The sequence below is a fragment of the Schistocerca serialis genome, chromosome 2 (genome assembly GCF_023864345.2).
Source record: "Schistocerca serialis cubense isolate TAMUIC-IGC-003099 chromosome 2, iqSchSeri2.2, whole genome shotgun sequence".
NCBI lineage: Eukaryota > Metazoa > Arthropoda > Insecta > Orthoptera > Acrididae > Schistocerca > Schistocerca serialis.
In genome coordinates this window covers 412,286,118-412,305,286 of record NC_064639.1, presented here as the reverse complement: position 1 = coordinate 412,305,286, position 19,169 = coordinate 412,286,118, and the positions used below count along the sequence as shown (strand labels likewise).

At 40.6% G+C, this 19,169-nt stretch overlaps 1 protein-coding gene and 1 pseudogene across 2 annotated transcripts in view; one reads left to right on the top strand and one right to left on the bottom strand.

Moving 5' to 3' along the window:
- The window catches only part of LOC126455581 (uncharacterized), a 130,239-nt gene that overhangs the window by 63,959 nt on the left and 47,111 nt on the right, over window positions 1-19,169 (top strand). The window lies entirely within an intron of this gene.
- Window positions 12,892-13,009, bottom strand: LOC126459444 (5S ribosomal RNA; annotated as a pseudogene).

The window sequence follows — 19,169 nt, the reverse complement described above, 5'->3', positions numbered from 1 at the left end:
CTATATGGTCTTTCTCTTCCCATGTCACCATGGTCAGTGGGATCTGCTTGTTGGCCATTGCAATGAGAGTAACGTAAGGGGATTCTTCCACTGTGGTGAAAATCTCAGCGAACATGGTTGCCACAGTTACCAAAGCATCTGCCATGGCATCCAGTTCACTCATGGTGACATATTCACCTAGAGTGTAGGTACTGCAGCGCCACAGCTGCAACTGCTTGAACCTAGATGAAACTAAACAATTGAAACTTCAATGGGGGTTTTTGGTAACAGATAAATACGTAGGTTGGAACTTAAATATTGGAAACTATTTATTCACAACCGATACAAAAGAGCTATAAGTTTGTACCTGTTACTGTCCTTCAAAGTAATCACCAGCGTTGTGTTGAACAAATTGCCAAAAAATGGCTCAAATGGCTCTGAGCACTATGGGATTTAACATCTAAGGTCATCAGTCCCCTAGAACTTAGAACAGCTTAAATCTAACTAACCTAAGGGCATCACACACATCCACGCCCGAGGCAGGATTCGAACCTGTGACCGTAGCGGTCGCGCGGTTCCAGACTGAAGCGCCTAGAACCGCTCGGCCACAGGGGCCGGCCACCCGTTGCCAGCGATGTGGAAGGCGTAGTACACCGTTAGCAGAGCCTGTTCTGTTGATGGTGCGAATGGAGCTGTCTACTGCATGTCGAATCTCTGGAACAGTTCTGAAGCAAATGCCACGATGTGGATCCTTGATCTTCGGAATCAAATCAGAATCACAAGGACTTTAAGTCGTATTACTGTTCGTTTTTGGAGCATCACCTGCGACCAGCTTTGTGAAAGAAGCTGTGATACTTTCTGCGCAACCCACCCATCATTTTACACGATAATGCGCGGGCGCATACAGCGCTGTCCTTCCATCCACCACACTCCCCGGGCTTAAGTCCTTGTAACTTTGATTTGATTGCGAAGATGAAGGAACCACTTCGTGGCATTCGCTTCAGAACTGTTCCAGAGATTCGACAGGCAATAGACCGCACCATTCGCACCATCAACAGAACAGGCTCTGCTAACGGTATACTATGCCTTCCATATCGCTGGCAACGGGTTCTACACAACGCTGGTGACTACTTTGGAGGACAGTAACAGGAGCAAACATGTAACTCTTTTGTATTGGTTGTGAATAAATAGTTGCCACTATTTAAGTTCTAACCCTCGTATTATGAAATCAATCCTCAGTTTAGGTGAATTTGTTGCTATGTCACCACCAGAAGGTGAGGACGCAATCTTAAATATGTATATGGTTCATTTGCAAATTTGGGGTTAGGTCGTGCAGTGTTGATTCAAGCCCTTATAAAAGCATTTATTATTTATATGGCATACTTAGCAAACAACCTTCATTTAGCTTGTTGCTGCCATACTACACTACTCAAATAGCCATATTACAAAGACAAACCTTGTTAAAATTCTTACCAAAAAGCATAAAAATTCTGGAATAAATCACTCATGCTGATAACAGACTAATCATCTATCTGTGAAGACCTCTCCTTTCCCACTTTACTAATGAATATTAAATAAATTACATATAACAACTAGTGTGCCCATTCAGTATTAAAGTAAATGTGATCCCTTTTTAGCTAGTTTGAAGATTTATTAAATGGGGTGTCTGTAGGTTTGTAGGTAATGTCTGTAGGTTTTGATATTGTTATACATGACTTTGCACATAAATGTTAATAATTATTTTAATATTTGCTTTATAAACATGACAATATTACTCTTATTTCAACGCTGTCATCATATTTTCTGTAAGATGCCTGGAAGTGGTTTTCATGTTTTTTGTTAATATTCAAAGCTTTTACACAGTCCAGTCACATTAATGTGACCACTGCCTATATTCAACGTCAACGTGCATTAAGCATTCACATACTGCAGGTGGCAGCACTAGCAATGGAGGGTGTATGAAGCATGTCGGGGGATACGACAAACTGTCCAGTCATCGTAAAACACAAATGGAGCAATTTCTGTGACAACCAAAAGGGCATGGTAGCCGGGTTTTGGGACAAGGGTGGAAGTGTTTCCAAAATGGCTACGTCTTTAAAGTGTTCATTTGCCGCCATAGTTCAAATATGCTGTGCATAGAAAAATGACGCTATCCAAAACTGGCGCCGAGAGAACAGTATTGCACCAAGGGCCATAGAGCACAAGGATGAGCGACGGCGATGGAGATATGTATGGGCGAACATGTGTGCAACTGTTGAACAGCTGACTGCCCACTTGAACTAAGGGACTACCAACACGTCTCCTCGATGACCATCCACCTCAATGTTGCTGCACAGAGGCTTCTGCAGCAAGTGCTTGGTTCATGCACCCATAGTGACTGCTGTTCATTCGAGACAAAGGTTAGAATTTACATAAAAATACCGTAGCTGGACGTCCTTTGAGTGGCAACAGGTGATGCTCTCAGATGAATCACTTTTAATGCTCCATTGTACGATGGCCATCGTCGTCTATAGCGTGAAATATTTCAAAGAAAACACTCTGCAACGACCACTGGAAGAGTCCAGACCAGAGGATGGAGCGTTATGGTCTGTGGATATTTTCACGACGTCCCCTGGGTGATCTTGTCATTCTGGAATTTACAGTGGATCAACACAAGTATGCATCTGTCCTTGGACAGCACTTTCACCCCTACATGGAGTTTGCTTTTTCCTCAGCATGATGGCGTCTACAAGCAGGACAATGATACATGTTACGTGGGTTACAGTATACATGCACAGTTTGAGGTTGAGTTACTGTACCCCTTGGCTACCAAATTCCCCTGATTTAAAACCAATTTAGAATCTGTGGAAGTACCTTGACCAGGCAGTTCGTGCCATAGATCTTCAACCAAAAAATCGAATGCAGCTGGTACCACACTGGGGTCACTATGGTTCCACATCCCTGTTGGTACCTTCAAAACCTGACATCTCTCTTCCTGCGCATCTTGCAGCGGTATCTGCTGTCAAAGGTGGTTATTCAGGATTTGTATAGGTGCTCACATTAATGTGACTGAGCAATGTAGTTTTAGCACAGTGGCACCTGAACATATTGCTCAGCAGTCAGAAGCATGCAGCGATACAATCTACCTGAGTATCATGGGAATTCCAGGTTACATCCCCCCAGTGGCATACAGGAAAACAAACCCTCCTTCTCTCATGGCTTGCTCCAGTGATTCGAAGTTCTGCTGAGTACTTGCTTACCTATCTGACAAAGCTGCTTCATGACTACTTGCCAGCTATATTATGCTCAACCAAACCCTCTTTTTTTTTAATACCTTTTACAGCGGACATATTGCTCATAATGTTACACACCTCCATTTCATGTCGTAATAGCCCGCTAATTCTGACATGAAGTTGCACCAAATAGCCAGCTGGATACTTGTCAGTGTCTATAAATGCCTTTTTATTCTGCCAATCTCTGTGTGGCAATCCTGTGATGGTGGATTACTCAGTATGTTATTATTCAGGACAACATATGCACTTACAAGAAACAGCTGTATTATAATAAATTATTCAATTATATACCTAACAAATGTGCTAATTTGTTTGTGGATTTGCAATCGTGAATATCAGTTAAGCCAACGCTTCTGCCCGTACTCTCATTACATGGAACATTCTGTTCACTGGGATGTTACGTGATCTTCATTGGTCCCTTCAGTTCGAGGCAGCTAGTTTGTTGCATCACTACTCTGCAGTGCTTCCACTCACACAGGCACAACCAGAAGTCCAGCCCATCTATCACAAGCCAAACCATCTATCAATATACCATAAATCCTAAATAAATGATTGTGCAGATAAGCAGACCTATAACTCCCCAGTGATCAGGTTATATGAACCCCTCCCTGGAATTATCCAGTGTCCACTGTGCTTAGCTCTCAATTAAGGCTTAGTCAGGCAACAAATACAATATATAAACATAAATTTAATAATCTACATACTTCCATAGTTATCCAAATACTTCAAAGTACCATTTTATCTTCAACAGTATTCATGTCCCAAATTAACCTTTATTTATAATTGTAACATTGAATATACAAACTAATTCACTCATTTCTTACTTAACATACTCAATATGACAAATAAGTTACATCTTTCAACATGTACAACTTCTGTCTCCTTTAAATAATTCATTAAATACATTCCCACCATACTATCTCCCACAACTCATTCTATCTCCTGGTCACTCGGAACATCAATTGACCCAACTGCTCTGGTATCAAAGCTTTATGAATTTTAGCATGGGATATCCAATCCCCAACAATACAATTTATCTACTCTTTTCCCACCCAATTAAAATTAACATCCTTGTAGAGAATCATAAATTAATCATTGAAGAAAACATGTTTCAATTTCTTCGTCAGGATATTCCTCGTTGGTCGCGTCCTCCTTATTGCCTCCCAACCTTACTTCATTAATCAATTCATCACAATGAGAAGACACATTCTGATGTACATTTATTTGCACATGCATATCATCAACAAATATTTTACTATCTACATCATAGATGCAGGCATTGTTAATGATAGTACCTTCTTTACCCTGGATAGGCACTTTTCTACTCATTACTTACACCTAAGCCTCTTATATAATTATTTTAATTATGGTTTATTCTTTTGTCCCTTGAGTCCTTATCCACTCCTATTTTCCCCTTTGATGAAATTAAAGTATCTGTTTTAGAGATATCGGTAATTTTAGCTGAAACTAAACCCACACTGTTTTGATGTTTTCTGATGCAGTCCCCTTATTTCTATAACATTTCACCAAAATAAAACTACACTGAACATCATTAAATTTAGTTTTACGTCATTTGCTTTGATAATTTCTTCTATTCCATTTACTGTAGTTTTATTTATTTTATGCCATTTACTGGACCACTGTAGTCAATATTATGAGCTAGGTTATTCTGTTTTTTGTTGACCAAATACTTTTTCATTCTTTCATGTTGTGTCCTTCTCTCCTCATCCGAAATCACCCTTCCCATTCTCTGTTTCTTAATTTTTATTGGTAGTGTGATACGTTTGTCCTGAAGTACTTTGAGAGCATCTGTCTTCCTTTCAAATACTTCATCATAATCTGTAGTCTGATCATGTTCTCCTTGATCTCTGTGATACATCTAATGTTTCTCTTGCTATTCCATAACTTCTCAGTTATTCTCATGTTAATTCTATTTTCTGTTGTCCTCATCCAATGGCCTGGCAAAGAGACCCATTTCATTTTGACTGTACTTGTCACTGGTTCTACTTCCTTATAAACTGTTTCATTTGAAGCTATTCTCCAGACTCCATCTTTCTGGTATTTTTTATTTGTACATGTTCTGAGTATCCTTCTTTCTATTTTGAGTAATCTGTCTATTGCTACAGTGTTGGTTATTTTAAATATAGTTTCGCTAGCATGTGTTATTTGCAGCTGTGTGACTATTTTGTAGCGTTTCAGCTTTGTGGGTATTGAGAGGCTTTTTTGTGATTTGTGTTCTCGATAAAATTATGTGCTTTAATCAATTTGTTTATTCTGCTTTGCCATGATGGTTTTCATTCAGGTTGTGTTTTATTATTTCTCCAAGTATTTAAACATTTCAACAATTTTTGTTTCATGTTCTCCAATTCGTATTTTGTTTGCTGGTGCGTTTTTGTTAGTATTATTTCTGTTTTTTTTTTAAAAGATATTTTAAGGCTACTCTGGGCTACTTCCTGTAATGATTGTATTTGTTGTTTGGTTTCTTGAATGTTTTTGGCGAGAATAGCGAGGTCATCAGCAAATCCTAAACAGTTCAACTTTATGTCATCTTTTTGTGTTCTAATCTTAATGTTCTTTGGATTGTTTTGTGCCAAGGGCACAATTAAAAAGAAATGGTTAATATTCGAATTCGTACTTGTTAAGGCAAGTTATATCCGTTTGATTTATTTTGGGTCCAAAAGGTCTCAAAATTTTTAACAGTGAGGGTCTAAGAACAAAATCATATGCTTCCCCAAAATCTATAAATGTAATTGAGAGGCTTGTTTCGTTTGTGGTGATAAGCCATGATTAATTTTAGAGTAATTATTTGTTCGCCACATCTTCTCCAAGGTCTGAAGCCTCCTTGGTATTCCTTCAGTTCCTTATCCAGTTGTTCTTTGATCCCACTACGTAAAATCTTGGAAAAAAATCTAGTAGGTACAGTCCAAGAGCGAGATTCCTCTATAGTTATCTGGATCACTTTTGTCTTCTTCCTTCTAAAGTTGTTTAATTATAGCTATGTAAATTCTTCTAGCAATTTTTCTGTTACCCAAATTTTTGTAAAATAATATGTAAAGATGTCTGAGTTGTTTTACCAGCATAATTCCACATTTCGGCAAACATTTGATTTTCCGTGCATGCTTTGTAGTTTCTCATTTCTTTAAGTGCAATTTCTATTTCTTGTACTGTAGGTGGGTTTATATTTTCTGGTTTGGCTTTTACAGGGGTGCTTGTGTCTATTGTTAAGAGCTTGTCAGTTTCATCACAGTTCAAGAGCTTGTTGAATGCTTCTGCCATAATTTCTGTGTTTCCTTGTTATTATGGACAATTCTTCCATCTTTATTTCTCAGAAATAGTGTGGGAGGGTTTTAATTACGTAATTGTTTATCAAAGGTTTTGAAATACTCTCTGGAATTGGTTTTGTAGACGTCTTCTTCAATGGAGTTCAGTAGGGCCTCTTGATATTTGCACTTTGTTTTTCTGGTAATTTGAGAGAACGTTTTTCTTATATTTTTTATGTTACTTGCATTTTCTTCTGTTTTGTGATTTTGAAATTTTGCCCAAGCTCGATGTCTTTCATCATGCATTTCGTCACATTCTGTAGTCCACAATGTATGTTTTTTTACATTGCTTTACTGGGGCTGATTCTGCAGCATACTGTTTCAAAACTGGTATTAATTCTATAGGATTATGATTTACTTTTGTATTTTATGTGGTTTCTGATATCTGTCATTTCTGATTAATTTATGTGGGTCATACTTTCTTTTGTTTCCAATTGTTGACTGGCCTTTTTTCCTTAATTTGATTTTGATTTTGACCAAATAATGATCTCGACCTGTTTCTGTTTCTCTAAGTACTTTAACATTTCGGATATCTTTATGACAGAATTTTTCCAAGCAGACATGGTAGAGCTGCCATGCTCCTCTTGTCCAATCAGGATGTTTCCATGTCACAAGTTTGCTTGGTTTTCTTTTAAAATATATAGATTTAGATATGAGCCCATTTTCCTGTTATATCTTTCTACTTATTTTCCTTTCCCATTTGGGCATTAAAATCTCCTATTAAGATCTTTATGTTGTTTTTATTGACTTGATTCATTGCCTAATCCTAAAGACCGCAGAAATTTTCTACTTCTACCATAGTTCTTGTTAGAAAATTTTTCTCATTGATAGGGGCATAGGCTTTGATGATAGTGAAGATCTTGTTTGTGGTTTTCAAAGTTGCTATTCATGGATAAATAGCTTTAAAATTAGTTATTGAATTTATCACTTTCAAATTTACCATAAATCCTGTTCTGAATTGTGGGCTCTGTTTCATAACTCTTTGTCCTGGTTTTCCATTGTAAATTCTATAACATTGAGATTCAAATGGATCTTCTGTTGTGTTTCTCATTTCTTGGAATCCCACTACTATGATATTTTGTCTGTCTAATTCATTGGTGAAGTTTTTGAGGTTTCTAGTTTTCATTAAAGAACTTACGTGTTGCAATGTAATTAATGTGTTTATGCTTTATTTTGGCATTGTGCACTTGATGAAAGTTGGCTGATTCCAAATGCTCTGATTCATTTGAGTCTTCTAGTTGGCTACCCACGGAATCTAATGTAGCCTTCTCCTTGCCTACTGGATTGGATGATGGAAATTTTTCTCTAAAAGACCTTTTCATGTTTGTCGGATGCTATCAACCTTGAATGAAGCAAGTTCCATGTTACAACTATGATTGTTAACCATAGAAGAGATTAATCAGCCACTACTAATGTATGGAACAGAACCTGTTCGGGTACCACCACTGACATAAGAAAACATTGTACCCTTGGTACTAGTTTTCGTCCATGCCGAATATTTTATTTCCCTGGTACCCAACATATCTGGTGAGCATTTCCCTATTCGTCACCTGGGGAGACTCTCAGTACAAGAATAGCAACTCCTCTGAGATTTACTGTATTTATTATATACCCCTAAATTTTTCACTACTTAGAATAGTATCTATGTCACACATCCATATCTTTCCTCTCCTTGTCGCACTAATATCTCATCCTATTGTATCTTTTTCTGGCCCTATTGATTGCATAATTGCAAGCTTCCCTCCAGACCTTAAGTGAAGCACTAATTAGTTTTCGGACCATCTGCTCTGGAAAGCAGCATCTGGCAGCCACTCATGCTTTGCTACAAGCCTGTCATTATCTCTTCTTGGCTCAAAATTGTCTCTTACTCTCCAGAACTTCCATTTTGTCCTTGCTGCATATCCTGAATGTTGTGTCCATTTCTCTCATCCTTCCATTTATGGCCACTGTGTCCATTAAAACTATTGTTGTTGTAATGTCCTCTGTCCTGATTCCTACCACTCTGTCTATAAAATAGAGCTCTATCCATATTTTCCACAAAATCGATTGGACTGTGGATGAGTTCCCACCATAAGGATTCTGGGAGTCTTTTTTTCAAAACTGAAATTTCTGTTATCCTATCCAGTGGTCTATGCAAATGAATTAATTTCTCCAACTTCCTAACACAAAACTCATTTATGCTTTCCTTTCTACTTCTGTAACCAGAACCATTCAAAATATCATTCTGCAATCTCAGCTGCTTTACCAGTCCCAATACTTATTGAAGAACATTGTTTGAAATGTTTTGTAATCTACAATCTGCTCGGAATTTTGATTAGTGCTCATCTGAACAACTACTTCCATCTTTTTACAAATTTAATCTTATCAATGTCACTCATGCCAGCTGCAAAATCATCTTTACATGGAGCTGGAAACCTCTTGTATGATATATATTCTGTCCACTAAATGGTTAGGTACAAAACCCTTGCCCAATAGGATATCCTAACATTACATGTCCTGTTGCTATATTAACAGTGTATTTGAAAATATTTATTTGTCTTTTAATTTTTTCCAGTCCCTATTTATCTCTTTGTGGCATTTAGAAATCTATGCCTTAATGGATTTGAATTCTGCATTTGTTTGACTTTCATAGATTTTATTTTTTTTGTTCTTGTGCATGAATATACCCCACAAGATCGATTTGCACAATTTCCACTTAAGCCACAAACCATTTCTCTCCCCCATCTACCATCTTCTTCTACCAGTATAACATTAATCTCCAATTTACTCTCAGCTTCTATGAATCTGTCTTGCTGCCGATCAAATTTTTCCACTTACTTTACCTATCTTCACCTCAAGCTTTGATTTAATTCTCCAATGCTACTGTCAAGCTTCAATCCATTTCTCAGATTCTGTATTTCATATTTTAAACTCCCTAATTCTGAATCCATCTTTTCAGATTTCTCACTCAATGGACTTAAAGATAGAGCTGATTTCCTGCTATCCACTGATTTTCCCTATCTATCTCTTCCCTTTGTATCCGTTGGGTACCTGAATCACCACCTGTACCCTTTGATCCACAATCACTTGGTGCTTTTGCAGTTCGTCAGAAATGGCCTGTGACTCTAAACACAAACAAAAGAAATGCATCTGTTACAGTGTTTACTTTCGTAGTCTTTTACTTGCTGCTGTGGAGCAATACAATGCTGAAGGTGATACTTGGGATTGCTGTCTGAGGTGAGGATGCACTATGGCTTAAAGGTGGATCATGGATGCGATTTGGTATGGAGAGAGATGCTGCAGCACAAGGATGGTGTTGCAGAAGCGCCACAGCACAGAGGTGGCAGAGTGGAGATACTGCATGTTGGAGGTGGTGGCACAGAGACAACATGGCTCAGAGACAATCGTACAGAGACACTGCAACACGAAACATGCAGTGCAGCGATGATGCTGCAAGAAGGAAGCTGTACAGAAATGTTACAGTTTGAAGGTGGCAGCGTGGTGACAATGTGGCATGGAAGTGGGGGAACAGAAGCTGTATGGTGGAGAAAGTGTATCACAAAGCTGGCAGCGTAGAGGCGAAGGTGGCAGCATGGAGATGCTATGGCTCGAGGTTGATGGAACCAAGATGTTGCAGTATAGGATAGTGGTGCAGAGACTTTATGGTGTGAACAGATGCTGGTACATGCATGGTGGTCTTGTGAAGCTGTGATGTGGCCAGGCAGTGGGATGGACGTGCACGATGTCATTAAGATGTAGTGGCTTGAACAAACGTCAGTATGGACAGGGTGGTCGTGCACTGGCTGCGAAGGGATCAGGTGGAGGCTACACAAACATGTAGTGGCGTGAATGAGGTACCCCTGCAACAACTGCAGTTGGACAGGCATGGACGCAGCAGCTTAGTGAAACCTGCAACATGATAGTGTGATTATGGCAGCCCTTCGATACCTGCGTTGTGGACAGGTGGGGCATGGACATGGCAGCATAGCGAAAAACTGTGACATATGCAGGCAGTGGCATAAACATGGTGGTGGCTATGCAACAGCTGCAGCGTAGACAGACAGCATCACGGGCCTGGTGGCTCTGTGAATACTGTGGTGTGAGCACACAGTTGCACAAAACTTGTGAGGCAGAGATTATGGCATGTAAATGTGGCAGCATGGCTTCAACACAGAAACACTGCAGTGTTCCTGTTGCTACTGCCTACTGCTACACCAAATGTGCTCCCATACAAAATGATTGCACAGCTACTACAGGCCTACTACAACTGGACTATGTAAATCCTAGAGCCCCCTCACTAACTGTCGATTGTTGAAAATCTCGAAACATTTGTTAGGACATGTGATTCTGAAGTAAATCTAGGAAACAATTCCAGACAAGACAATTCAACTGTAACTTCAAAATTACAACTGCTTAATCCTTGACAAGGCTAAACGATTACAACTTCACTAGGTGGGCTTTGTTAACTGACGAATGTTGTGAAATCAGTCGTCAGTTGAGACCAAGTTCTTGCTGCCTAAGCACAAAAGGGTATATGGGTCATCTGCAATTTAAGCCCTCACAGGAGCATCGCTTATTCACATGGCAAACTTAGCAAACAATCAGTGAAAATTTTGTAACACATAAGTAAACAAATAAACGAGTTAAAAAATGGATAAATTCCCAGGATAATGTTACAGCCTAACCACAAAATTAAATTTTCTTTAACTTTGTTGAGAGAAGCCACAAATTACTTAATGTTGGCCTTATATACGCTGATATTGAAACACAGTAATCAATAAGATGTCAATTATATAACTTATCAGACAAAGCAGAGGGTTTGTAGACAATAACGAATGTAAGCCAAAGGTGCTGTCCAGTGCATCCAAATCCCTCAAACTGAATAAAATTGACATAGTTTATTAGGTTCAGTCAAGATTATATTTAATAAGCAATTCATCATGGCAAAATTCAATCACTAATAGCTATAGAAGGAATTACTGTCCAAATACTTTCTGGATTTTGAACTGTTTATCTGAAAATTTCCCAAATAGCAATAAATCGAAATAATTCTTCCTCCAACTGCCACTTAAACACATGCGGCTCACTGGCTGCCTAAACCTTATCAAGAACCTTACCCAGCTAGACATAAACATTAAAAGATCGTGAGCCATGCTCTGCTTCGCTATTTATAACATCTGTGACGTGACCAACCTCTGCAGTCAAGTGAGCATCATGGAACTAGGACACCATTCTAATGAGTATATATTTTACAATCTTTACATACTTCAAATAGATGTAATTTAATATATTATATTTTTAGGCAAACTGCTGACAAATATCACTTTATAACATGTCAAACATGACAGAATAATGAACTTTGATTTACGTTTTACATGTCTGAAAATGGAATGGCAGGAGCTAGCAAAACCTACGTTTTTATTCAGCTTGCTCCTGCTGTACTACATCCCTCAACCAGCCATCTTACAAACATTTACCTTGTTAAAATTCTTACTAAACGAACAAACAATCTAATTTTTGGTTTATTGGGCCATCTTTAGGAAAAAAACTGAATGGCGTATGAAATGGACAGTAGTTCTTAGGTAAGCAGACATTATAAGCAAAGATACAATCCACATGCATAGAGTGTTGTGTCCTAAACTTATTTCTTAGCGTTAAGGAATACATTTTACGCAAAGGACAATGTTAAACACAAGAAGTAATTAAACTACAGAATATTACAGGTTAAATGGTAGTAATGCTAAATTTGGCTGAGAAACTTAAACAGAGTACTTTTAATTTATGTTGTGAAACAAAACATGATTTTTAACATTACAAACTAGTTGGAAATAAACAAAAATCAGCAGAATAAAAACAGTGTATGTAGTGTTTCGAGAATTTCTGCGTAAATTCTAGAACCACTCAGCCTTATTAAAGGGAAGAGGTGTACTGATTTATGTTGAGAAAGGACATGGTGTTTAAGCCAACTTTCTCGTATATGTAAATTAGTTTGTTTCTGAGGTATGGATACACGAGAGACTGACTAAACAGTATGTATTTATGTGAAGAGTGGGATCTGTAACATGTCTGAAGTTCAAATATACGTCGATAATTGAAGCAAATGAAAATTAGTATGCTTACTTATTTTCATATGTAGAAAGCACTCCGTCTTCAGGCCACAAGTGGCTCGTCGGGACCATCCAACCGCCGTGTCATCCTCAGCTGAGGATGCGGATAGGAGGGGCGCGTGGTCAGCACACCGCTCTCCCGGTCGTTATGATGGTTTTCTTTGCCCGAAGCCGCTACTATTCGGTCGAGTAGCTCCTCAATTGGCATCACGAGGCTGAGTGCACCCCGAAAAATTGCAACAGCGCATGGCGGCCCGGGTGGTCACCCATCCAAGTCCCGGCCACGCCCGACAGCGCTTAACTTCGGTGATCTCACGGGAACCGGTGTATCCACTGCGGCAAGACCGTTGCCATAAGTAGAAAGAGTCATAAGAAATTCCTGTACCTAGCAGCATAGTTCGGAGAAGAAGAGAAAGAGAGTTTGCAGCAGCAGGCTAGCCAGCAAAGAAGGTCGGCCGAGAATGTCGAGTAAGTCATCTCGTAAAAGAAGTGGAAGTTTGTGTATCTACTTCACACTTAAAGTGACGTCCAAAGCCGTTAGAACGTGGCGAACAGTGAGAAAGGACTGAAAAAACAGAAATTTTAAGACCAAAAAAGGAGAAAATAAGCTGTTGCGTGTTGCCATAGCAACTAAACCAAATACGACAAAGAATCTCTCCATTGGAAGAAGATTCCGGAATAGTCACCCGTTTAGATCTCCAGGAGGGTCTGCCAAGGGGGAGGTGACCATGAGAAAAAGATTGAATAACCTACGAAATGATAACAGTCAATGAGCCGGTGCGTGGAATGTCAGAAGCTTGAACGTGGTAGGGAAGCTAGAAAATCTTAAAAGGGAAATGGAAAAGCTCAATCTATATACACTCCTGGAAATTGAAATAAGAACACCGTGAATTCATTGTCCCAGGAAGGGGAAACTTTATTGACACATTCCTGGGGTCAGATACATCACATGATCACACTGACAGAACCACAGGCACATAGACACAGGCAACAGAGCATGCACAATGTCGGCACTAGTACAGTGTATATCCACCTTTCGCAGCAATGCAGGCTGCTATTCTCCCATGGAGACGATCGTAGAGATGCTGGATGTAGTCCTGTGGAACGGCTTGCCATGCCATTTCCACCTGGCGCCTCAGTTGGACCAGCGTTCGTGCTGGACGTGCAGACCGCGTGAGACGACGCTTCATCCAGTCCCAAACATGCTCAATGGGGGACAGATCCGGAGATCTTGCTGGCCAGGGTAGTTGACTTACACCTTCTAGAGCACGTTGGGTGGCACGGGATACATGCGGACGTGCATTGTCCTGTTGGAACAGCAAGTTCCCTTGCCGGTCTAGGAATGGTAGAACGATGGGTTCGATGACGGTTTGGATGTACCGTGCACTATTCAGTGTCCCCTCGACGATCACCAGTGGTGTACGGCCAGTGTAGGAGATCGCTCCCCACACCACGATGCCGGGTGTTGGCCCTGTGTGCCTCGGTCGTGTGCAGTCCTGATTGTGGCGCTCACCTGCACGGCGCCAAACACGCATACGACCATCATTGGCACCAAGGCAGAAGCGACTCTCATCGCCGAAGACGTCATGTCTCCATTCGTCCCTCCATTCACGCCTGTCGCGACACCACTGGAGGCGGGCTGCACGATGTTGGGGCGTGAGCGGAAGACGGCCTAACGGTGTGCGGGACCGTAGCCCAGCTTCATGGAGACGGTTGTGAATGGTCCTCGCCGATACCCCAGGAGCAACAGTGTCCCTAATTTGCTGGGAAGTGGCGGTGCGGTCCCCTACGGCACTGCGTAGGATCCTACGGTCTTGGCGTGCATCCGTGTGTCGCTGCGGTCCGGTCCCAGGTCGACGGGCACGTGCACCTTCCGCCGACCACTGGCGACAACATCAATGTACTGTGGAGACCTCACGCCCCACGTGTTGAGCAATTCGGCGGTACGTCCACCCGGCCTCCCGCATGCCCACTATACGCCCTCGCTCAAAGTCCGTCAACTGCACATACGGTTCACGTCCACGCTGTCGCGGCATGCTACCAGTGTTAAAGACTGCGATGGAGCTCCGTATGCCACGGCAAACTGGCTGACACTGACGGCGGCGGTGCACAAATGCTGCGCAGCTAGCGCCATTCGACGGCCAACACCGCGGTTCCTGGTGTGTCCGCTGTGCCGTGCGTGTGATCATTGCTTGTACAGCCCTCTCGCAGTGTCCGGAGCAAGTATGGTGGGTCTGACACACGGGTGTCAATGTGTTCTTTTTTCCATTTCCAGGAGTGTATATTAGGGGTCAGCGAAGTGAAATGGAAAGAAGACGAGGACTTCTGGTCAGATGAGTATATGGTAATGTTAACAGCAGCAGAAACGGGAGTAAGATTCATTATGAACAGATAGATAGGGCAGAGAATGTGTTACTGTGAACAGTTCACTGACAGACTTATTCTTATCAGAATCAACAGCAAGCCAACACCGACAACGATAGTTCACATATACATGCCAACGTCGCAAGCTGAAGATGAGGAGATATAGAAAGTATATGAGGATATTGGAAGAGCAATATGGTACGTACCGGGAGATGAAAATCTAATGGTCGTGGGGGACTGGAATGCAGTTGTAGGGCAAGGAGTAGAAGAAACGGTTACAAGAGAGTATGAGCTTGGCATAAGAAACGAGAGAGGAGAAAAATTAATTGAGTTCTGTAATACATTTCAGCTAGTAATAGCGAATATTCTGTTCAAGAATCATAAGAGGAGGAGGTATACTTGAAAATAGCCAGGTGATACGGGAAGCTTTCAGTTAGATTACATCATGCTCAGACAGAGATTCCGTAATCAGATACTTGGTTGTAAGGCGTACCCAGAAGCAGGTATAGACTCAGATAACAGGTTGGTAGTGATGAAGAGTAGGCTGAAGTTTAAGAGATTAATCAGGGAGAATCAATATGCAAAGAAGTGGGATACAGAAGTACTAAGGAATGACGAGATACGGTTGAAGTTCTCTAAGGCTATAGGTACAGCAATAAGGAATAGCTCAGTAAACAGCACAGTTGAAGAGGAATGGACATCTCAAAAAAGGGCAACCACAGAAGTTTGAAAAAAACATAGGTACAAAGAATATAACTGCAATGAAGCCAGTAACAGAAGCAATACTTCATTTGATCGATGAAAGAAGAAGTACTAAAATGTTCAGGCAAATTCAGGAATACAGAAATAAAAGTCGCTAAGAAACGAAATAAATAGGAAGTGCAGGGAAACTAAGACGAAATGGCTGCATGAAAAATGCGATGAAATGGAAAAAGAGATGATTGTCGGAAGGGCTGACTAAGCTGTAAAATGTTATTCGCATTAAAAAAATTGCATGGTCTTGTCAATATACTTGTTAACATACGTTACAATTACCGTGTTTCCCTTGTCAGCCTTGGTGATAATGGCCTCGTGTTGCTTCAACTTCATATTATACCCCACGAATGGTTTGCAAAAAAGTATAAGGGATGCTCTTAGTAACACGAAATGCCTTATAGGCGAATACAAAAAGAAGATATTAATTAACATGAATCCGAAGCCGCCTAAGTTACGTAGCCAATTAAGGTTCACAAAAAGGACCATCCGATCCATCCGATCGTCGACAGTTCCCATAGTGCTCATCATAAATTAGGTAGTTTTCTGAAAAATAAGTTAAAGGAAGTGTATGTGTTCGAACGTGTTTACTCGATAAAAAATTCTTGGGAGTTAGTAGAGAGGCTTAGAACTATCTCATGCTCATCTATGACTAAATAAGTGTCCTTCGACATGGTTAACTTATATTCAAATATCCCAGTTGACATCACAGAACGAAATCTACGGTATCAAAAACAGTGCAGGAAACCGCTGAAATGATGACGCTCCTACGTATAAAGCTCAAGTACAATTATTTTGAATCTGATGGGAAGATTTATGAACAACCGTATGGCCTGGCCATGGGCTGCCCGCTTGCTGGGCTTATGGCCGACATTTTTATCAATTCAAAGGAAATCAGTTTTTTCAATGGCGCTATGGACGTTAAAGATAACATTAGATTCTATGTACGATATGTTGATCATTTGTTGTTTGTGGTAGATGGGTCCTGTAAGGAGCTGGAGCAGCTACATACTCGTTTCAATTCGATGCATGAACAAATGTTCACTATGGAACTAGGGAATAACACTAGAGAGATTAATGAGATGTTATTTTGATCATTTTTTGGACTTCTGAAGATGGCTATATTATTATAGCAGAAACCATGGTCAAGATTTAAAATAAACATAATTTAGTGCAACAGTGGGCAGTTTTTCATTCGAGACAATTTCGTAACGTTTGCTGTTGTTGCTGCCACGATGAAAATAATAAAAAAAATGCAGGATGAACTAGGTGTGCAAAAGGGTGGAGTCAGCAGGCTACGACGTGAAGGTGACAAAGCCTACACTGATCAACCCATGAGCACAGTTCATGGAAGGAGTGTGGAGCTTGATCGGAGCATTCGCCTTTTGCAGCCCAATTAGTCAGCCATAGCCGAACACTGTGTTTCCACAGGACATTCTATGGATTATTCTGCCACGAAATTCGCCACGACGAGAATCTGGAGAAATGCGTTTGGGGATTATGTTATTAATAGTGATGGCGGCTTTAAATTTGATAAAAATTAGCACCTAGTGAGCTCTCTAATATCTTCAGATTGACAGAATTTCATCCATAATGACATATCCAGCGACAAGAAATTCTATGGCTTTGACCACTGAATTTTAACTCCGTGAACACCCAATTCGACGGAGGGCGCGCGTAAAAGATTATCCTTACGCAGGCGCTTGCACGCTTCAGATGGACAATAGTCTTAGTCGACAGTGTGCTGAAGCGGACGGCGATCTTGCAGCGAACACCTGAATGACTTCTAATGGCTACATGTGGTTCGACAAGGCGCCATAGCCATATTCGGCATTCCACTTCCATTGCCAACATGTTCATTTTCATGTGCACCTGCATCACAATTACAAAATGGTTCAAATGGCTCTGAGCACATCACTCCCCTAGAACTTAGAACTACTTACACCTAACTAACCTAAAAGCATCACACACATCCATGCCGGGGCAGGATTCGAACCTGAAACCGTAGCAGTCGCGCAGTTCCGGACTGAAGCGCCCAGAACCTCTCGGCCACCGGGGCCGGCATCACAATTATACCACAGCACTATTATTATTATCAATGATCATATTTTAACTGTCATATGAAATCATCCAAAAAGTTTTAGGAATAATTAAAATTATCCACCACATTGTATTTTTAAAAAATCATTTCTTTTCATCTGCTTTTGTATATTTTGAAACGTCTTTTAAACATATAAAAATGTTAGTTGGAGAGTGGTTTCATCCTCTTCCAGCCCGACCCTTTGCACGTGAATCGAAATAAATAACAAAGAAAAGAAACGAGGATTCTCTAGTACAAAATTCAACTGATGATGGCGGAATAGTTTTTAGCCGAAATATAGTGGCAAGATGTCGACGTCATCCGGTTGCAAGCTCGAAACCTCGTGGAGTTCTCATTACTCCGGAAAAACCTCAAGAATCACATTAACGTGGATGTTTGTAGACACCCGCGGTTATCCGCAATGCCGCAGGCTTTTAGCGGCACAATCAGTATTACCGTGGGTGTGTGTCCAGAAGAGCCAGCAGAAATGGTCAATGTTCAGGGAAACAACAGGAACGATCATTCGAAGCAAAAAAGTGTCGTAAACATGGGCTCCAAAATGCATATCTTGAGAGCTATGAGCACTTCGCCTTCGATACTGTGAAAAAAATCTGTTCTATTGCGAGCTCTTTGAATTAGATAGTTTGGGAGGAGGTAATATGGAGGAATAAAGACAAAATTGTGTAGTAAATATGGGCTTTAAAATGCGTCCCTTAGGAGCTACGACCACTTGTTAGGTAGGAGAGATGTGTTTCACAATAGCGATGATGAAAAAGTGCCTACAGCTCTTAACTATTCACTTTAGAGCCCATGTATAGTAGACTTCTTTTTTTCGAATGATCGTTCCCCGTCATATCGCTGAACACTGGCCATTCCTTCTTGGACGTCCTGTACACTCTGCTTTTCCAGTAATCTCACGTAGGCAATTATCCATCAAGTTGATCGTTTAAAAAATGACATCATAGCATAGCTACCCTCTCTAGATATTAGTTGTAAATAAGGGGCATTTGATTAGGACATTGATTTTTTTGTAATACTGCTCTTTAACAGAGTGAAATGACCGCTTGAGCTGTTGAGCAGTTTTTTTCTTTTATTGCTTTGGAAGTTTTTGTGCTATGCGTGTCTGACAAACGTCTTGCTTCACAACTATTTAGTGCCAACACAAATTCACCCGAATAACGCAAGGGCTTCTTTAGCAGGAATCCATTTCGTCATTGCCAAAAGTTAAGAACCGGCTCGGCGAATCCAAGCGCGGTCGCACTTGTTTACAAATGACCCATTCGAAGGTCTCCTTAAAAACACGACTACAGATAAA